Source organism: Diabrotica undecimpunctata, chromosome 3, assembly GCF_040954645.1.
Source record: "Diabrotica undecimpunctata isolate CICGRU chromosome 3, icDiaUnde3, whole genome shotgun sequence".
Classification (NCBI taxonomy): Eukaryota; Metazoa; Arthropoda; class Insecta; order Coleoptera; family Chrysomelidae; genus Diabrotica; species Diabrotica undecimpunctata.
The window spans coordinates 88795736-88819277 of NC_092805.1; the positions used below are offsets into that span (position 1 = coordinate 88795736).

General features: G+C 32.4%; 1 protein-coding gene across 7 annotated transcripts in view; it reads left to right on the forward strand.

Annotated features, from left to right (window-relative positions):
* LOC140437027 (uncharacterized) overlaps positions 1–23542 on the forward strand; it is a 559923-nt gene that overhangs the window by 274442 nt on the left and 261939 nt on the right. For 6 of the 7 annotated variants that reach the window (XR_011950342.1, XM_072526249.1, XM_072526251.1 and 3 more), the window contains one exon: positions 16586–16605. The gene's annotated coding sequence lies outside the window, so the exon portion shown is untranslated. Of the gene's footprint in view, positions 1–16585; positions 16606–17094; positions 17219–23542 lie in introns of those variants that run through there. The other variant, XR_011950343.1, reaches the window with a different exon arrangement.

Sequence of the window (23542 nt, forward strand, 5' to 3'; positions counted from 1 at the left end):
ATGCTACATTCGAATCTCTCTTTAAATAACATATTTATATACAAGCATACAAGCAACAAAAGAAATCTGCTGCATTGAAATTGCGCGATCAACTTTTATCAGAATGAGAAAACTTTTCTGTAATCGCAATATCAATATAACGCTCCGGATAAGAATGCTTCGATGTTATATTTTCTACACCCTTTTGTATAGTGTTAAGGCATGGACACTGAAACATTCCAAAATTAAAAACCTGGAAGCATTCAAATAAATGTGGTGTTACCAGCGTGTTCTGAAAATGTCATAGATGGATCGCAAAACAAACGCACAATTTTTCGAACAACTTGGAAAGCAATGCGAAGTTTTAAATTCCATAAAAATCAAGAAAGTGGAATACTTAGGGCGCATCAGGGAAGGTAAAAAATATGAACTATTAAGAAATATAATGCAGGGCAAAATCATGGGCAGAAAAAGTATAGGAAGATGTAAAATCTCATGGCTACGAAATCTCCGTGAATGGTTTAATTGATTTCTTCAGGCGCTTAACCAACAAAATTATAATTGCCAGAATGATTTCCAATCTCCGATAGGAGCGGAACTTAAAGAAGATACAAACATGCAACCGTAATAATACGTGTCTACCCTTATATCGTTAATAGTCATGGAAAATACGGATCTTTTTAAAGACCCAGATTAATGTAGGATCATTTTAGAGACCTGGGACAGTTTCGGATAGTCATTTGGATCTTTAATGATGGAACTACTCTCTAAAGACTTCATTTTAAACCAATACAGATCTGCGTCCTAAAAGACTCGGGATGTAATAATGTGGAGAACGTGTCTTTCGGGTTAGTGTAAAGATCCGGAACTTTCGTGAACGACAGACGTAGCACGTATCATTAAGTAGCGAAGGTTGGCTCGTGTAGGTATGGGTCCTTCAAAGTGTGTCAGGAAATTATATCAATTATAAATATAACAATATACGGCGTGACGTCTTATGGCCGTTACATTGAATTGGTATTATCGAGGAGCTGAATAATATCAATATTCTCATGCTGGAACAGTCATTGTTCGCAGCTTTTGGCAAATTTGTTTATGATCTTGTCAACAGTTTTTATATCACGGCTCCTAGAAGATCACTATTGCCATAGCAATAAATTGAATTGAAAATATTGAATATTACTGTTTCATGCACAATCCTAAAGCTGACTGCCATATATTCAAATGTATTTCAATAACTGCTTGTGCAGAAGCAACTTGTTGCATAAATACCTTTAATACGCTGTCTTTTAGTCAAGTGTTAGCATGGTCTATAGATATTTGAAATTTCGTGTCAACTTTTTTTAAAAACTAGAATGGTAGCACCATCATTAATTTCGCAATAGTGTCTTACTAATTTACTGTTATTGTCACAGTAAAGTAAAGTATTGGTCCTAATAGGTACAGTACCTTGAATTACTCATGTAATTTGTCAGAAACATTTTTTCATTTTATTCTGAAATATTTGTCTAATAAGTAGAACTTTAATAGTTTCGCATCCAGACTTTGAAATAACAAATTTAAATTATAGTAGTTAAAGTAGGTAGCTAATTTAACAAGTAACTACTGATCTGTTACAGTTCCGCAATCCCCATCTCTGTTTTAAAAAATAAAAACAAAAACAGTTAGAAATATTAACATCAACGAATTAATTTAAACTTTGAAAGATTCTCTGACAATAAGGAAAGTTCAGAAAGAAAGAACGAAAAACGTAATTGGTGATTGTAACCGTTTCATAAGTTTGAGTTTGCAAATCCCATCAGTGAAGTTGGACGGTAATGACTTTCTTTACTGTTCCTTTTTTGTTTTCGCGACATAGAACTGCATTATTGAGAATGAGTCATATCAAATAAAATTGATGCTGAATCTTTATTCAAATTGGTATTTATGGCCTTAATTTTTGGTAAAAATATGGAAGACGATATTTGGAATACGGAAATTTCAAGAAAATACGTTTAATGTCTGTTTATTTTGCTATATAAATTTGGATATATTTTATGTTTGTAAGAAAAGTAATTTAAACTATTTTATTACGTAGAATATGATTTATCTCCAATACCGGTATTTATACATTGGCACTTATTGCCACGTGTTTTTTCTTCTCCTTTTTCCTTTTTTGTCTTGGTATCTGTTCCCTAAGGTTTACAGACATTTTTAAATAGACAGCATATTGTAATACTATTAAAGAGAAATTTTAAGACCAAATCTTTGCTTTCCTACAAAAATTAAAGTATATTTTAAAACTGATAGATAAAGAGAATATAAAATTGTAAAAGTAGTAAAACTTTTGAATGCGCTATATAACACGGGGGTAATTCCCATATACAGCGTAGAAGACTTCCAATCCTACTAATTTTTTGCTGCTGTTACGATCTACTATAAGACCTTGTAGGACCATGAAGATTTTTTATCTTTCTCATGACTAAGAACTCCTCAGACTCTCCTCTGCCAGTAGGTTTTCATTTTAATCGAATGTTCTTTCCTTTCTTGTGACTACTTGCTAGCTAATAGAGGAGCTGGGATAGTCAGAGGGATAAGGTCTTTAGTTGATTTCACCGATGCTTTGACCATCTTGAAGATTACCAGGTGAAATTTTCACTTGTTGAAAATCTTTTTTTAACCTGTTCATTCGTTCTAGGTGACCATAGCACATCATCCTCCGTTTTCTCTTGTTGGTAACTGTTTTGTATAAAACTTAAGAGGTCGCTGGTTAAATGATATTAGATAAATAATTATAAAGTAAAAAAGGTAATATTTTGTTTGTGAATAAATTAGCGACAAATAGCAAACACAACTGTAAATAAATTAAGAAAATTAACTGGTCTTACTCATTATTGATGTTTGTACAAAGAATATCGACTTACCCTTTGAAATATTGATGGATTCTTAGCCAAGGAGATCTCGTTGGTACGTCGGGACGCCCGCCGACGCGGCTCTATGGCACGAGAGCCAACAAACTTGGTGTGTTTCGTTCGCTGTCTTGGGATGAAGTCTTGAGATTGCAGGTCAGAAAAGAATCTTTTGGCCGTTGGGTGGAAGAGGGTACATCAATAAATCACCTTATTGTATTGTGATTTGTGACCGTAATACGAAACCGTACACTTGTGTGTATTGGCGACACAAGACAAAAGAGAAGTCAAATTCTCCGCACTTAAAACATAATACATGAGATGGCCAGTTTAACAATTTTACAGGAAGCAATATATTTTACGAAAGTCGTTAGAATACATAGCATTGAATTAGACCACATTACAGTACCGTAACAGAAAAATATTAAATATAAAAATAAGAAATAAATAGTATATACTTTCCCAAACAGTAACAATGTCTTCCAAGTGTTCATATAAGTCATGATTGTGTCTTTGGCGGAATTCTTCATTTTTTTTATTGGTCCTAAAAGTTTTCTGACCTTTTTTTTTCAAGTTTTCGTAATGGATCTTTTTTTGCCACACTTTAACATTCGGATGCATGTAGAACCGACGGCCTGATCACTCTCTGTTGAGACCTTTTCTTTTGTATATTCCATAGTTTGACGGTATGGTTGTTGTCCACTCTCAATAATCTTTTCTAAGACTTAGTTAAACAGAAGAGCCAAAATCAGATCACCTTGTTTGATTCCTCTATGGATTTCGAATGGATTTATACTTTACCTCTAAATTTTACCTTTGATATGGTATTTTTTAAAGTGGCACCACTTAAGTTTTTAGTTTTTCTATCTAAGGCAAATTCAAACAAGGTATTCTTTATTGTTTCTTGATCATTATGTTTAAGATCAAAACAAACATTTTTGATCTAGATTTAGCATATGTTCTTACTGACTTTATGGTATGGATTTGTTCCGCATAGGATCTTGCTGTTCTAAAACCTGCTTGGTACTTGCCCAATGTTGATCTACAATTAGCTGCTCTATTTAATAATAGCCCAGATAAGATTTTGTAGATCATTGGAAGCAAAGAGATTTCAGTGAAAGAGAATAGATTGACAATACTGCAACTGAATCTCATTTGGAAAACAAAAGAAAAAAAGCAAGACAACTTTTTTCGGCGAAGACTGTGAAGTCTTCGCCATGGTGATCTCCAACGCAGTTTGATATGGCATATAAAGAAGAGTTTTCCTCGTAGAAATGTGTATTTTATGTCAATTTTTGTAAAAATTTAGGAATACAGTAAATATGTGGTTTGAACATTCAGTTTACGTCTTGTAATTCTGAACTTAGTTTATTATCTCGTTATATTACTCTGGAATACCGGTCTCTGATAAGTCTGATAGACCTAAAGTAACATTAGTGATGGAAGATAAATATATGGATAATTTTATCAGGAGATCTAAGTTTCTCCCATTAGTTTACGAAATCCTTTTTTAAGAACATGCCGGTGGCGGCGGTTAGTTTCGAAAGAAAATTACTTTCCCCTCATGTAGGGGCAAGAAAAAGGGCCAATGTGCTTTTTTTTTCTACTAGGCCTGGTTTAGCGTACTGAGTGATACTTAACGGAAGAGCGTTTAGAGGTGTTCAGGAAAAGCCGAATTACTTGCATGTTTTGGAGTGCTATGTTTTATCTCTATTGTGCCATTAATGGCTGCTATCTTGTACACAGATAACTTTATTGAAAGAGTCGTTCTGCTATTTCGAAACGAAATTGGGGATGATTCAATTTTTAAAAATGATACTGGCAGACCATATGGCCCGCAAAGTTTAGAAAATATACTATCACTAGGAAATATCCAGAGTGAACTGTCCAACCAAAACACCCTAAATGAATCCAATTGGTACTATTGTACATAATAATATATAGGAATATATTCAATCGAGAAAACTCCCTTATAACCTTTTAGTATTTAATTGTCTTTATACAAGAACAATGGAAGCTCCAGTAGTTTATTACTTTATTCGCGTGATGCCAAGAAGTGATGATGAATTGAGTATTAATAATAAAACAAAATGATAATTCCACAGTTTGCAAATGAATTTTTAGGCTTTTGGAATTGTATAAATTTTTATTAGTTTTGTAACATTTTTTAAGATCTAACTACATTTCCTTCTCTCTCGCGCGATCAAACAGATTTCATTTCAAAATCGGAATTTATTTTTAGCTGTATCGATATTCCCAGGTGCTCGATGAACCCGAATAACCCCTCGAAATAAATAAGCTGGCCCAATTAATCTTCTCGAATTGTCATTCCCACATAAATGTTTTATCAAATTTTTACATTTCGAACGAACATTATTCTCTTCACACGTTATATTTTTCTACTTATATTGTAAATTACCGACTAGGAAAGTGGCCAAATCATAATTATATACTTGAAGAGCGTAAGCATGTTTATCATCTTGCTTAATAGATGATGATGGGATGATATAGTCAATATCACGTGTGATGTGTGTTTTGATGTCTTCATTTACTCTAAGCTATAATTCAAGATTGGTTAGAAGAGATTTGAAAAAAAATCAATAAATAACTTCTTAACGTGACTTCGATTTTACGTTCTAGGAGTATAAAAAGAACCAATTTAAATTAAATATCTTGCTGAGTTTATCTGATCGTTAAGATATCTATACATATGGCTTTTAAAAATCTTAAATTACAAATAGGTTACGAACAATAGTGGAATTGTATGTCTCTGAGATAACTCTTAAAGAATTCTTGTCCTTGCTTGTTTTATTGTGCATTTACCCATTTACCCAATTTTGTGCATTGACAGCTCCTCTGTATACATCTGTACCGTGTATTCTTCTTCTTCTTCACTGGCTTTAGAACTCATCCACTATCGCCCTCCATCCTCTACGATCTTGCGCTTCTATTTCTTATTGTTGTACCCCAGTTCTAGATAAATCGGCTTCAACATCATCCTTCCATCTTTTTCTCGGCCTACTGATCTTCTACCATCTGGTCTCTCAAAAAACACTGTCTTTAACACTCTGTCATCCTCTGATCGTACCACGTGACCTGCCCATCTTATTCGGTTTGCCTTGATATGTCCAACTATGTTTTCAGTTCCATACAGAGTCACCAATTCAGCATTTTGGCGTCATCTCCAATCCCCTGTGAATTCATCTCTTTGAGGGCCAAATATTATTCTGAGAATACCGTGTATTATTGTGAACAGATATATACTAGATGTACAGTTTAACGTCGATACCGAAGATTAAGTTTAGTGGAGCTGACAAATTACGACTTAGTGACTTGTCAGGGCCTTCGAAGCGGTAACCTAAGCAGTATTTTTAGATTTTGTAGCATTAATCGAACCCATATCATTTGGTACCAAACGATACGCTCACTCACCTTTGAGCTAGCTAGACAAGATAAATCCCAGCGGCTTGAAACTTGGGACATAGTTCTTCTTGGCCCAGGAAGGAATTATTTAATTTGGAGTTAATAGATCAAAAAATAGATCAAAAACTTGACATAAAAGCGGTTTGCTTAGAACATAAATAAACTGTGTTTTAAATTTTGGGAAAAAATTACTCGGCCAATATTGTCGAATTCCTTTGTATATACATATAACTAAAATTTGAATTATTTTTGAATTTGATATGCTGCACATAAAATTACCTTAAGCAAACTAGAGAAGATATAATTTATAACTTTAAAATTGGTACTTGGATATTTAGCATTAGAAACTGAACTCGAAACAACATAAATAACATCTATTCTTTCAAATTTACAATACTAGCATTTAATCTGCCAAAAAACAAAAACCTGCAGACTTCTTATATATAAAACTTTCAAATTTGAATGTGGATAAATTAAGTATGTCTTTAAACATACACGTAAATTCTCCTTTTCGGTGGACTGCCCATCTGTTGACTCTTAATCTAACACTCACAAAGAATACCAAATGAAGTACGAACTTCCATAATTGACGGAAATTAGGTTACATTACTTAAACTGATATGATGAAATGGACAAGTATATGCTTCTGCCTACTATTTTAAGAAGCTTCTCCTTGTATCATAACTACAATTTTATACTTCCACACACCTATTTTGGAAGTGTAAATTTCTTCAAAACGAGTGGGGAGATGCGGCCTCAGTACAGATAAAAAAAATAACTGGAAATAGATAACTTTACAGATTTACTGGGTAATGTCAAAAACACAGTTATCTACCACAGCTATCTATTGGTTATAAACCACACCCTAGATAGCTCACCTCGTGGTAACCGAAAGACGTATCAACAACTAGATGGCGCCATTCGAAAACCGTATCGAGATTTCTCATTCTCTCTCTGACTTGCGAGGAGATAGGAGTAGTGTCAGGGCCGAAATTACCCTATAGGTGTATTATCTGTGATTAGTGTTGTGAGAAGTTATAGCGGAATTTTATCAAAAAAAGGATTTTAAATAAAATGGCCTCTGTAACGCATAAGTGTGTTTACGCGGGATGTTTTGAAAGAAACGATGGAACAAATAATAATATATCTTTCTTTAAATTTCCCCTGAAAGACGCAGAGCGCACAAAAATTTGGCAAAGAAATTGCGGGAATATTGATATTTTATTGATGGATATCAGTGACCTGAAACAGAGGGTAAGTTGCCAGCATCATTTTGCAGTGGAACATATTTACCAAAGTGGCCAAAGAAAATTATTAAGGAAAAATGCAGTTCCTCTAAAATTTATACAGTTAGCAGCTGATTTAGGTGAGTACTCAACTTAGGAAATATTTTTATGTTTGCCTAATGCGCTTTGTCAATGAGAATAATACTGTTAAAATATATTTTATATAAAATCAGTTGATATTGAGTGATTTATATATTTTTTATACAATTAAATCAAAAGAGATTTTTTAATATGAATGCGTTGTTAGTATCATCATCATCACTGGCTCGATGATGATGATGCGACCTTTTTGGGTCCTGGCCTGTTCCAGGATTCTTCTCCATTCTGATCTGTTTCGTGCTTTTTTTCTCCAGTTTTTTATTTTTAAGGTTGTTATATCATTTTCTATTTGTTCTAAGTATCTCAGCTTCGGTCTTCCTCTTGTTCTTTTTCCTACTGGCATCTGTTTGAATATTTTGTTTGGTATTTCGCCTTCTTCCATTCTTTCTACATGTCCTATCCAATGCAGCCGTCATATTTCCTTATCTCTACACATCGTTGTTCTCGGTTTGAAGTCTTTTCTGCTTTTGTTTAGTCTCTGATAAAATTTTCTTGTCTCTGTTGAATTACTTAGTTCTTGTAGTTCTTGAAGTTCTTTGTTCATATATTCTCTCTTTTTTCTTCGGGAGTTTTCTTTTTTTCTTTGCGTAGTCGTTGATATTCTTCTTCTGCTTGTCGGGTTTTGTGCCCCTGTTGCATCAGTAAATATGCTCTGTTTTTTTTTAATCTGTTATGATCTGACATTTTTCGTCAAACCAGTCATTCGTTCTTGTTCTTCTTTCTCTACCTTCTCTGTCTTCTGCGTTGTTAGTATCACTCCAGAAATAATGGAGATGCTTGTTTTGCTTTAATTAAAATTACACATACATTTCAATGATTACCTATTTTAGGTGATACCCCACCAGTATGCTCTACATACGTTAATTGCGGTACGAAACGTAAAAGATCTACAAGTGGCGATTGTATGGTTAGGTCAACTCCATCGCCTAAGAGATCAAGTAGTAGTCTCAGTGATATTTCCAGTTTTGAAATTAATTTGCCCCCAAAACTTGAAACTGAATTGACGGAGAAGGTAAAAAAATTGGAGTATAAAGTAAATGTTTTAAAGAAGAAGTGCCGTTAGAAGAACAGTCAGCGTTGTAGAAAAACAACAAAAAACAGAAAATCGGCAACCAAATTCATGTTACAGGTACTGTTAGAAAATAAAAGCAAATACGTGCACATTTTTGTTAATATGCAGTTTTCACACAAAACTCGTTCACAATGGAGTCACAATGAAAATGATTTAGCTCTGGCTATTTATTATAAGTCTCCTAGTTGTTACAAATTTTTAATTAGATCTCTTAACTTTGTATTACCTTCAGTAAAAACAATTCAAACTTGGTTGCGTGTCATAAAATTAAGAACTGGTTTACACACTTCCTTAATTGACAAGTTGAAGAAAAAAGCAGAGACAATGGATGAGTGGGAAAAAATTTGTGTGTTAATGTTTGATGAAATTTCTTTGAAAAAACAATTGGAGTACAATAAATTAGATGACATTATAGAATGGTTTCAAGATTTAGGTGCTTTAGGAAGAACAAACAAACTTGCCAACACAGGTCTGGTTTTCATGATGCGCGGCTTGCTACATAACTGGAAGATTCCTATTTGTTATTTTGTTACAGGTGGTCCAATACATAGCGACAACTTAAAAAACATTGTAGTTGAAGTTGTTTTAAAATTACAAAATATTGGGTATATACCAAAAGTGTTAGTGTGTGATCAAGCATCTAATAATAGAGCTTTATTTAAGCTGTTAGGCGCATGTAAGAATCAGCCTGCAATAGAAATAGGAAATCAGAGGATTTTCACTGTATTTGATACACCCCACTTATTAAAAAGTCTAAGAAATAATTTTCTTAACAAAAAGTTGACGTTTTTTGCCGATTCTAAACAAATGGCTGGTACTTTATTGGCGGTTGCTCTGAAAAGATCTATTGAGCTGCAACTATATCACTCTCTTAAGTTTTTCAGCCAGGAAATTCTTCTTCTACCTATGGATCTCTTACCCTTAATTTTACCTTGTATTATGAGCCTAATATCTCATATTTCGCACCTTCGGTAATGTGACCTAAATATTCCAGCTTTCTTGAATGTTCTTTATCACCTCGCAATCCTTTTGTAACATTGTAACCTTCTTAACACTTTTGCATTTGTAACTCGTTAGATCCGTTAGATCTCGTTAAATCGTGAATAGACTAAATCTGGAAATAAATACTGAATATTAGCTTGAAATATTTTAATTTGCATCAATTCTCGAAATTAATTTGTTTGAAAAGTTACAAAAAAGTAATTTACATGAGATGTAATTTATCACTGCTAATTGTATTATGTATTTTATATTTTGTTATTTTTTTTGTAGTGTATTGATAAATAAATAATTTTTAGAAAACCTCTACTGTTTTCATTAATCAATTTTTAGCGTTTTTTCTGAAGTAAAATCGGAATTCAATAATATAGATTACAAGCACGTTAAAATTATTTGTGAAAATGCTGAATGCCATCCTTATATTGTCATCTATTGCACTAGACAATGGCCGGAGCAGGTAACTCAAATTTATTTTTCAATCTTGGCAAAGATTTGAATTAATGTCGCCACCATACAGTCTGGTAGTACTTAGGTGTGAGGGGCAAAGAGGTGTAAGTGGGCGGAGTTTAACACTGAATTAGTTTTTACCTTAGAGTGAGGTATCTATGTGTGGTTTATAATCAATGCTAAAAGCAAATACTCTCGAATAAATTTTCAAGCAGAAAAAAACAAATTATTATCAAGAATGAGAATTAGTCATACTGCACTAACATAAGAATGTTAAATGAAAAGATCTACCTCTAACATGTACCAACTGCTTCGTTACTTTGACAGTAAAACTTATCGTGCTATTTAAACTAGTTTAACCCTTGAATGCCTAAGCGGGTACCACAGGAACCGCAATAAGTATATTTATTAGTAATAAAATTTCTTTTATATTAAATTTATTAAATTTATTTATAACAACAAAAATAAAAGACATAATTTGTTGTTACACAAATAAAGAAGCATATAGATATGTTAACAACTGGAATAAAGAAGCCTACTAATCCAAAGCAATGTTCAGGGACAGATTTGAACAAATTTCGGTACTTACAGATAAACTTGCTATATTTAGAAAAATTTGGGATATGTTTGTCAGCAACTGTCAAAAGGCCTTCGAGCCATACGAATGTATTACAAAATTGTTGAACTATTAGTTTCCTTTCGAGGAAAATGTCATTTTCGACAATTCATCAAATCGAAACCAGGGCGGTATGGCATTAAAATTTGAGCAGCTCCTGATACCAAGACTTCTTATTTGTGCAACCTTCAAGTATACACTGGCAAGAATGCTGGAGCTCAACCAGAAAAAAACCAAGACTATCGAGTGAGTAGTAACCGATTTAGCAAAATCATACCATAACAGCGGGCGAGCCATTACCACCGATAACTTTTTTACTACTGTTTCACTAGCCAATTATCTACTGACAAAGCGACTAACTTTACTAGATACTATTCGCAAAAACAAACTAGATATACCAATATTACTAAAAATTAAATCCAGACCTCCACAATCGTCAATATTTCCAATTACAAAGAATCTTGCCATGGTGCCATATGTTCCGAAGAAAAATAAAATGGTTCACATTTTATTAAGTCAGCACAATGACGATAGTGTGAAAAAAGATGGAGAGAACAAGCACTTATGAATATGATATTAGATTATAACAGGTCCAAAGGTGGGGTCATCAACGCTGACAAACTCATAGGGGAATATTAGTGTAGTCAAAAAACTTCTAGATGACCCTACAGACTCTTCACAAATATGATAGATATTTTTATTTTGAATTCATTTGTCATATTGAAGCCTGAAAAAAAATTCGTTCTCATCGACGATGGCATGTTACAACTGGGAGATGAACTTACTAGAAACAAAGGTGGCACATGCAGGAAACGTCATTCATATGTAAAAACAGCTCTGGGTAACTGCGGAATATTTGTAAACATGACGGAGGAGAGACGCGAATTGGCCACCTATACTAGAAAAAAAGGTAGATGTTACCAGTGTCCGAGAAATATTGACAAAAAAGTAAAAACAATTTGTCATCGGTGTAAAATATTTATGTGACTATTGTTGCAGTTTCGCAACGATATATAAACATTTGTAATATGAACAGACTTTTTTGTGTTAGTTTTGATTCTCCCCGTAGTATATTTAAACGAGATTTGCGTGTACAAGGGCACAGCAGTTTTAAGGGCTAAACATTCCAAGACGAGCCATCTGCGAGATAAGGGCGAGTTCCATATGCCAGATAAGAATATGTGTTTTTGAAGTTAAGATCAGCGCGTCGAGACACTTCATTGCGGTCAAAATCAGAGTCGAGTTTTATCTCTCAAACCACACACATGTGTGTGCGTTTGGGTTAAGAGTACCTTACGACACTTTGCATCGGTCCTTTGACCGAGGAAGTCGGTTTGATGCAGAAAAGTTGCATGAATTTTGTGGTTCCTGTTATTCGTCGTTGAAGACATATTTTGGCGGTAGCCGGAGTGCTATCTTTTCATTGGGTAAGGAACAATACACCATAATTTTGTTGCTGCATATATCAAGTACGTTTACTTGGTATATAGATGTCATATTTGCTTCGAACTTTTATCAGTTGTGCCGCGATCGCGATTGAACGCGATTGAGAACATTTCATTACCTTTATGTAGATTTGTATATTTTTCATATTATAATAATTTCACTATTCTTTTTGTATATATATCACAGTGTTGTGTATTTTATTACCTAATATTAACTCATAATGTGTATTATGAGTATACTTTTGCATTGAGTTTAATAATTTGTTTTTATATGACATATATATTCATATTTTTTATTTTTTGTATATTATTTCTATCTATAACGTGGTATATATACAATCGACAGTTTTGTTTTGTTTATGGTTCTCTTTTTGTGTGTAAGTTTGTACTACATATATTCTTCTTCTTTTAAGTAACATACTTCTTTATTTATAATTGTAGGTATATTGGGTTATGTATATTTATGATTGCTTTTACTTCGTGTTAAAATAGAGTTTTATACAGTCCACTGGTTTCATTTCATTTCTTTTATTTTAATATACATACCCAATCCGAAAGGGGGAAACCAGCGAGTTCTAGATTGAACAAAATATCTTCTCTCCCCCTTCAGGATGACCAAAATTGTTATATTGAGGTCATCGTATGTGCAGAACGCAACAACTATAATAACTAATAACGTGAATTTAAAATAATATATTATCTGCTCCACTTTACTTCATTAGTACAAGTTTTAAACCCTTAAAAAAATTTTAAGTGTTGAGACATTTAGTAATATCTAGATTAAGTAATATCTAGATAAACTAAATTTTTATGTGAAATAATATTAAAAAATAAGTTTTGTTAACAATTGGCTAAAGAGTTGATATTTTACATAAAAATTAGTTGGGGTTCCTAAGGTACTTCGCTTAGGCATTTCCGTTACATTTAGTTGCTTTGACACTCAAGGGTTAATGTAAATCGTAATAAACCAAAATCCTTGTGTATGCCATTCCCACTAATAGCATTGCGTATTTGACACCAACATAAGTGTTAAAAATGTGAATATGAATATGAATTGATGTATATAAAAATATATAGAAAAATGTATCAATATTTAATAATTCATATAAATAACAAATGCATTATGTTATATTGGTGAGGACTCAATGAAAAATACATTATTAAGGTTCATAAAAGAATTATTTCAATAATGGATATCGTAACAATGGATATTATAACAAAAAAAAAACATTAATTAGTGGAAAAAAGGAGAATATGTATATTTTTATTAATCCATTACTAAATTGAAACAAAGTTCAAACATATAAACAAAAGTATAAAATTAAAAGTTTTTAAGAACATAAACAAAAACTATTTAAACGTTAAAACATAATGACGGTATTAGATTTTTATTTCGATGCAGGGCAGCGGCAAGTATTTCAACCTTTTTATGTCTCATCAGAGCAGCAGATGCCACTGCTCTGAATCGAAACAAAATCTATCCCGTCGTAGGACAATAATTATCGAAATAATTATTTTATGTAAACATTATTTGCAAGAATAACAAAATTAACTAAGTTCAATCTGGTCTAACACTGAACAAAATTTGTCAAACCTTTTAAATATCCTAGCTCGAGTGAACTGGTACTGATTGTAAATCTAACCCACATCTCGGGCATGTTTTCGGAGAGAATATAGATAAGACATAACTTATGGTAAATCGATGAATCCGCTTGGTTTGCCCGGTACCGGCTACCGGTACCGAATCACCCTTTCATTGACCTCTTTTCCTTCCAATGGTAAATAGCACAGTTCGCCTCGATCAAAATCTACTTCTACTGAAATGAACGTACAGATCAAGTATTAAATGACTTAATCGAGACCTGATTGTTAGTGGGATACTTAGTTCGACCAATCTCGTGCCAGGCGATCGAGATCATCTGGAATAAGTACCATGCAGTCAAAAGCTAATAGTGTATGCGATAAGAAATACAATATATTATGTCATATTTACGGAACGTTTTTCGAAAGAGAGAAATATGAATGGATTTTAAGTATAAGATAAAATTAAATCTTTAACTGGAAACTTATTTGTGCTAAAGTAATAATGAGGCTCATCTAATTGAAATTTTTATGATGGTCGGGACCAAGTGCACGGAGTTATTATTATCATAAACCAAGACTTGAAAAAGCGCTATTGTTCTACAGTCTTCTTGGACAGCACACAAGCTTTTGATAAAGTGTGGCTTAGAGGTTTGCTGTATAAAATTAAACAACAACTGCCATCTGAATACTATAGGACATTCAAATCCTACGTATCAGACAGATATTTTCTAGATAAAATACGGTGCCGTAGTAACATCATTGAGACATAAACTTCGGCGTTCCTCAAGGTAGTGTGCTTGGTCCAGTCTTATACCTATAATACCCGGCCGACCTACCGACTTTTGATCAGTGTTCCTTAGCAACATTTGCTGATGACACCGTCATCCTTTCGTTCCACACAAGTTGCATAGAAGCATCTAGAAGGTTACAAGTCCACTTAAAAAACATTCAGATGTAGTTAAGAAAATGGCGAATCAGGGTTAATGAAAGTAAATCAAACCATGTAACTTTTACAACTTAACGTTTGACATGCCCACTTGTAGAACTAAACAATCAAAATTTACCGCAGTCTGATAGTGCAAAATACCTCGGCATTCATCTTGATAGACGACATACTTGGAGAAACAATAGCTTCAATAAACGAATAACAACTTATATTAAAATTAAGAAAACTACTGGCTACTTGGAAGATCTGAACTATCTCTAGAAAACAAATTATTAGTGCATAAAGTAATACTAACTCTAAAACCCATCTGGACCTAGGGTATTCAACTGTGGGGGGTGTGCAAGCGAATCAACTATTATAATCCTGATGTCTCTTACGAAGTCATATATCGTGATCTTTCAGTGAGTGTTGTGCGCGAAGAAATAAGAAAGCGTGGCAATAGACATTTAAACCGGTTAGAAGCTCACCAAATTCTAGTGCGGTAAACCTACTAGACAACAGCATGGAAGTGAGAAGACAAGAGACACAAACTCTTGGACTTACCAAATTTTTTAAATATTGATTTTAGTTCAATTCCATTGGGAAGTTTGTATTTTGAGAACGATTTCCGAAGTTTAAATTGAATCGTCAATAAACCTAATTTAACCTTTAATTGTGGCTTATTCCCATTTAAATAGTAATTATTTCATTGGGAAGGTACCATCGCTGGCAGTTAATCTTCGCTCATGTTAATATCTCTGTTTGAATTATCAAATTTTATTATTGTGCAAACAGGACAGATTGCAAATATTTACTTCGAAAAAAAAAAAAATAATAATAATAATTAGAGACGAGGTTGTTGCTGTTTTGACAAACATACCGAAATGCCACTGATCGGAGCTGTTCGAATGAAAATCTTTTGTTTCGTAGGATGGAGTTGTAAGAAAATATTTAAACGCAATATTTCTTAATAGACGGATTGTACGAAAAGGTAGGTATTGAATGGCCCAGCTTCATTACCAGATCTTACGCTGTAGGACTTTTTTGAGTGGTTATCTGAAGTATAAATTATAAGGTATGACCAACACAACCAACTAGCATTGCAGATATTAAAGGAAGAGAAATTAAGAATGTTTCACCTGAAATTTTAAATAAAGTTGTTGATGAGTTTTATCGTCGCACAGGTAGCCAAGCGGACCAGGAGCGCGAAGCTCACTAACTTTACTGTGAGCGGTCTAGTGTATTGATGGTTCAGATCTCGCCCAGAAAACAAAAAGTTTAACGTAAATCTATAACTTAAACTAGCATACATTGCTGTATTGGATTGACCTGTGGGTGAGCAGTACCGTAGAAGGTGGATCTTGCGTCTCTGTATACGTTTTAACACATGCGTAGTGATTATGATGAAAGTTACGTTTCTTTCAGGGATCGTATTGCTCTTTTTACGCTGTCTATCCATCTATTCATATTTTGAATGACACATACCTCATTAACGTGAAATTCGTGTTTAATATCTTCTTAACTGCATCAGTCCATCGGGATGGCGATCGCCCTCGACTTTTTCATAGCTACAGGCTACTATTGACAAAAAGGGTAGCGATAATACTAGTCTTACATGAATCACCCGGTACATTTATATTTTTGTTCAGAGAACGTACAATCACGTTTGAAAGTTGACTTGTTCCTCCGTTTTTATAATTTTCTAAAATAACGCAAGTAATGAATTATTATATTCCAAATAGTTTTCCGCAAAATATACAAATGATTTTAAAAATTATTTATTGAAATTTTCGTATTAATTTTTTTTCTTTCTTTTTTTCAGAAAGCTGATGTTTTTATTTGGTAAGTCATCTTTTGTGTTAGTAGTATAGAACCATCGAAAAAAATCGTAATTTAAGCCGACCATGAAATTACGGCTCGTTAATAGCATAGTCATTCTAAATGACGTGACATTAATAGTTTTACAGTGTCAATGTAAAGTTTGGCTAGGCTTATATTTTTAAGATTTAACTGATTTAATAACTGAAATTTCTCCACACTTTTTATCCATATCCAAAGTCAAAAGGTAGAAAGAAATGTGCTTGTTTTGCCATTACTGCTCCAATATTTTTAATTATCTGTTGTCAGTATCACTTTTCATTTATGTTAATGTTTATCGTCATTGCGATTTTATCAATTTTGTATCTATGTAAGTGTCTAGATTTGTGAACGATAAATAAAATAAATTATTATAAATTTCACCATTTTTCAATTCCATTCTTTGTACAATTAAAGAGTATAACATCTACAAGCTGATTTTTATGAAAACTATTATTATTTTTTAATTTTTAGTTGCTTATGGTTGATGATATTTCTTTTTCAAGATAAATAAAAGTTACAATAAAAGACATTTAAAAATAAGCAGAAACAGAAAAAGAATACTTTTACAAATTGTTATGGGAAGTATGCATCAAGATAAAAAAAAACGATATAATAACCATGGGAGACCTAAATTCTCAATTGAGTAAAGAAGAACATCGCAAAACATTAGTAGGAAATGGGAACAGAATATGTCAGTTAGCAGAAATAATGAACTTAAGATTCGTAACGACAATTAACGCAGAAAGACACATAAAATAACTTGTAGATACTCAGTTGGGGATATAGAAAACCAAAACTGAAAAATATTATAGATATGATGGATGACAATTGGTATTTACTTAGAAACAAAGCCAGAGGAACTATTATTTCAACGTTATCTTTTCGTGTACGAAAAGATGCTGGCGAATAATAGTTCCGAAATTTTCCATTTGTGTTTGGTAAATATACATTTTGTAACGAGTCTGTCACTTAATAAATTCTGAAATCATTTCTAACTAAAATTAAAATTACTAATATTCATTCGTTAAAGTTGGTATGCGCCGCCCTCATCTCATAGACATCTCAAGAGATACTTTTGAACTAGCAGCCAAGCAAATCGGTTGTTTGTGGAATCGACGATGATATTATGATTTACGAATATATAGTTTTGTTTGTTGATGATAGGGTTTAATTTTTAGTATTGGATTAAGCTTTTATTTATGTTTTTGTAATACATTTTTCTAAGAATCTTTCTGAACCGTCTATGCTAAGTCAAAGAAGAAAATTTAAGTTGAGGCCTTTCGTTTTTTTTTTTTTTGGATCAACAAGAATTGGGATTCCTCCGGACGTCGGTAGTTTTCCTGTTCGGCACAACACCCGAATCTCCAGAACCGACAGGAAAATGCACATTCATCGTTTGAATTAATTATTTGTACTTTTTAATATCTATTTCTTTATCTTCAAGATTTAAAATTGTTATTTGCATTTTCTATTTTGTGGTTGATCAAATCAGTATACAATAATTAGTAATTCTATTTTTTTTTTCTAAATAATATTAGCTTTTCAATTATATATTAATTAGTATCGATCGATTAGAAGTTGAGGTCATAAGCCCCCTTTAATCTCTCACCTGTCGGGTAACTATGTACACAATTAACCGTAGAGAGTACAATATTGTTTTTTATTTGTTTTAACATTATATACTTCTCGTTTACCCTGTCAGGGTAAATCTTCATTTAACTTATTTCTATATTTCTTAGATCGAACGCCGAAGTTACAGAAATACTCTTTCTAGTAGGTTAGTAAACTATAATCATTGTTAAAGCCTAAGTTCCTACTGCGGATCACTACATTCATAAAGTACTTAGTTAATAAATCTAATATTTTTACATACATTTAAAATTACTAGAATGAATTAATAGTAGGTTGCCAGACAAAAAGTGACCGCAAATATTTTTAATTCAATTAATAGTAATTAATTTTTGACAAAATTTTTATTTCGTTCAATTATTTTTTAAATAAAATACGCTGCTCATGACGTATATATGCATGTTTTTTATATCAAATTAAAGCAATTTTTTTTAATATGATATGTTTGCCTGATAAAAAATGGTCGAAAATAAGGGTTGCCAGCTGTTAAAAACGCGAGGTATCAAAGATAAAGACAGCTAGCGCGCAACGTTACTGATTTGAAGTGTCAGTTGTGTGAGTTTTTAAAGCATGCGTCGATATATATATATATATATATATATATATATATATATATATATATATATATATATATTTATATATATATATAAATATATATATATATATATATAAATATATATATATATATATATATATATATATATATATATATATATATATATATATAATATACATATTATCACTTGTTAAACCAGTGTCGTTTCGCCCTAACTCTATTTTACTTTATCTTCGATACCTCGAGTTTTTGACAGCTGGTAACTCTAATTTTCCACCATATTTCCCAGGCAAAATATTTGTCAAAAACTCATTACTATTAATTGTATGCAAATGTATGTAAACATGTGAGTTTGATAAACTAGGTTATGAACGTAGTGATCCGGCAGTAAAATCTTGTACTGTTAGTGTTTTCACTCTTTTCATTCTTATAACCATTACAATTTAAAGTCAGGGTATTTTTTGTTGATATAAATTCATGGATTATAATTATTAAGCTAGTTTAACTGTACGTATAGGCGAAGGGTGACATACAGAAATTGAACAATCCTTAAGCAGTATAATATACTTTGGCAAGTATTGGCTGATACTTTCCTGGCACTCATTTATTCATTAGAGCAACTTCCTGACTACATTTTTCATATTTTCATCAATTTATACCTTTTTATTTATTTTCCATCATATTCTCATTTAACTGTCTATGAAGGGCATGCAAATTGGCCGAATCCTTCCTTTAGTTTCAAGTGGTCATCCTCCAACATAGCCTGATAGCCAACCGTCAATTTTGTTACATTTCTATATTACTATTTTGTTATATTTATACATTTTTATTACTTTGCTCCATTCCAGTACCTTCATAGTTTAATTTCTTGTTACGTTGGCCCTCGTTCAGATCGCCACACTCTCGCACTTTTTGTTACAATTTCTGGAATTAAAGTTAAAAAAAAAAACAAATAATTTCGTATTTGGTATTTGCGTAGTCCGACAAAATCCATAAACATTTGTCTAAGGCAATAAATCTTACATAAGATACTATAGCCTATGCGTTCTCAAATTTTCGTGTCATTGCATATTTTTTCAACATTATAACTTTAATTTACTGTACTATAGTTTCTGGGAGCCAAAAAATCTACATTATTTATATTTGCTATGGTTATTATAATACGACATACGATCAATATGCAGTAATAAAAAAACAAACTTATTTATTAAGAGATAGTTTGACAGCTTCATGAATAATTTTTTGAACATACTAAGAATTATAAGGGTATAAAAATTACCTATTTGTGAGTTCAGTTATAACACATCCTAAATTTAGACAAATATTTTGTCATAAATATCGAAAATTCGAAGAAATCTTCATGGAATATTTAAAATTATTGTGTATCAGCATTTCCGGTGGTTTAAAAATAGTGTACTAAATAATAGATAGGGCGGATAATATCGCATGTTGTAACTTTCAACGCTGGATATTTTTGTATTTTTTTAAATAACATCCAGAGTAAATATAGGAGCATTGAAAGATATGTATGCAAACATTTTCTAGGAACAACATATTTGGGTCATAGATATATACTGTGTGATATTAAAAATACCACACCCATTAAACTTCAAAATATTTTTTGGGTTTCTTACTCTTTGCGTCAAAATTTTAATAACATGTTGATAACCGTTTTAATTTCACTACAGTCCTCATATATCCCAAGAAGGTTAAAAAATAGTCACTAAGGAATGTGGTACTCCACTGCTGGATAATGAAGTGTAGCCTCGTTCTCTTTAAAAATTGGGTTTTCTAGTTGCTATAATTAGGGTATAGCCACTAGTTTAAGGACATTGTAGATATAGTCCTAAGCATTTAAATTTCTTTTAGGGAATACTAGAATACTCTAGGACGTTGTCGTCTTTGCTCTGAGGTCCAGTCATTCCCAATTTAACGTACCATGGATACTATCCTGTTGCCAGTTTCCCGAATCAAAATTTTAGACGTTTAGAATGTTTTTAAAACGAGCAATCTAATAATCATGTAAAAAATCGTCCATAATTCTGGTCCTATGTGACTTGTAGCCTCCTTAAGAATTGTTTTGGGTCTTCCTCCTCTTCTCTGCGCATCACATATCAAATAGTGTTTTTTCTACTTGATAATTTTGCTCCAAATGAATTAGTCACCATGCTGAATGAGTGACATTTTTGGTTTGACAGGCATTTGTAAAGTTTGCTTCGACTTTTATTTACAACAAGCATTTTTAGAAAAATTAAATAGATCTAGGTACATTCATTAAAATAGGACGGCTGCGTTGGATAGGACATGTAGAAAGAATGGAAGAAGGCGAAATACCAAACAAAATATTCAAGCAGATGCCAGTAGGAAAAAGAACAAAAGGAAGACTGAAGCTGAGATACTTAGAACAAATAGAAAATGATATAACAACCTTAAAAATAAAAAACTGGAGGAAAAAAGCACCAAACAGATCAGTATGGAGAACAATCCTGGAACAGGTCAAGACCCAAAAAGGGTTGTCGAGCCAGTGATGATGATGATGAAATAGATCTAGGTATATGTGAATAGTAGGTATTCAACACAGCAATGATTAACGAATATTACTTCTATATAGATGTAAAAGTAAACTGCTGGTCGTCAAATAGTACTGAATTCCACGAAATCGGTTTCAAAAATATTTTTTAATAAGTACTTATTTTAACCTGTAGTTTGTTTATTAATTGGCACTTTGTTTAGCATATTGGCAGGTGACTTCCTTGTCTAGATCTTTGAGATCATATTGTCAATAGATATACTTTGAGTTTATTTTTGTATGTTTATATGTTATGTTTTTGTGTATTATGTGCTTAAATAATATGTGAAATTGTCTGGTCTTGTTGCTGAATTCTTGTTTTAGCATTTGTAACCATAGCCTGTCACATTCTGTTGTTTTTGCTACACTTTTTCTATATTGAGTAATATGAGTACTGCTTCTTTGATTTTTCTCTTTTTGTAGTCTGTTTCTTTCATGGCTATTTTTAAATTTGAAACCTTCTATTTCACTATTTTAAGCCTGGGAATTTGTAGCACCCTTTGCGCATCTAAGAGCTGTCCAGGAGTAGGGACCGATTTTTTTTTGTTTCTCACCATAGTGATATTCTTGGATAATTGTTATGCGGTGGTTTCCCGTTGCCTTCCGCATGGCACTATCACAGTCGGTTGAATCAGTATGTAACTTCCGATTGTGACTGTCTGGAATGAAACCTATGGAATATGCAATTTTCTACAGCTGCGACCGTTACAGTTTGGACCAAAATACGTTATGCCAGAAGAGCGTGAAGCTTTCGAAGTGGTAATCGCCAACGCCGGTTAAATTGTGATATGGTACGTAAATAAAAACGTTAACAAACACAACAACCGTTTCGATGTTATTCCACTTATTCAACTTATCCGCAACTATTTATTGTTAGGTGTGCAAAGCAATATTATAGAAGTGAAGGTGTTTTTCACCTTTTTTTAGTTTTTGTTTTGTCATTTTTATATATCTTAGTAGATTGCTATTCCTAAACAGTTTCGCGTATAATGTAATATAGCAATACCTTTTATGCATTGCTTTGTTACAGTATACTGGAAAAAATATTGTTTTCATTTGTAACGATAAGACTACCAAAGAGAATTGAAATACTATTGTAAAAATAATACCTCAATCAACCATGGGAGCTTATCGTCTATACCTTGCCTAGCTCAGTATCTCAAGGGTGAGTTCGTCTTGTCTTAAACTAGGGATTGAACCTGAGTTCTCAGTTGATAGCAAATAAGACAAATTTTAACCAATCATATTTATTTAAATCAATAAAAAAAACAATAATTAACCCTGCCAAAGCTTAACAGTTATAAGTGTTACTTATTGCTTCGATGGGCGGCTTGTGTGTTCTAGCTGTTGGATCCTCCAATTAGAAGTTGTGGCTTCTGGAGAGCTGCAGTCACACGTGGCTGTATGTCCTGACTAAGTTTTGGTGTCCAATAAACCAATAAATTCAATAAATCCAATGAAATGTCCAATAAAAATAAACTGTCCAGTAAACCAATAAGGTTTATATCTCCAATAAACTAAAAGGATAAGAAACAACATGCATTAGAAACACATCAAAAAGAAAGGTTTAACTTCCTTGCCATCTTACAAAATTACACTTAAAAAAATAGCATATGGCAAGGATAAAATGAAATATGAATGTTACTACTTAGTTAAATTCTGTTAAAGAGTCCTAATGCATATATCAGAAAAAAAAAACGTGCTTTCGAAAGAAAGTAAGGTTAGAAATATTGGAAATGTGGTCAGAATTATAGAATAAATATCACAATGAAAGTACTTACCCCAAGAGAATTTGTAGACTATACAAATGAGTCGTATAATAATTTTTGCCTTCTTTTATAAATTTCAAAAAGAGGCAAAAAATAATCCCACTACAGAAAAGTTGTTTTGACAGAAAGTGGGAGACTGAATGAAGTTAGCACAGATGTCATAGAATGTTGGTATAGATATCATGAAACTAGCTTGTCAGTCAACACAGAACAGAATAGTCTGCCGAACAAAAGTGAGAGGGCAAATATTTATTCTATGGGACAGAAAGAGAGAAAATAAAGACAGAGGAAGAAGAGAAAAACAGGGGCGCCAACTATTTTTTATAAACAAAAAAATAGTAAAAATTAAACTGAAGATAAAGAAATTAATAAATTAATAAAGAATTTAAAATGAAA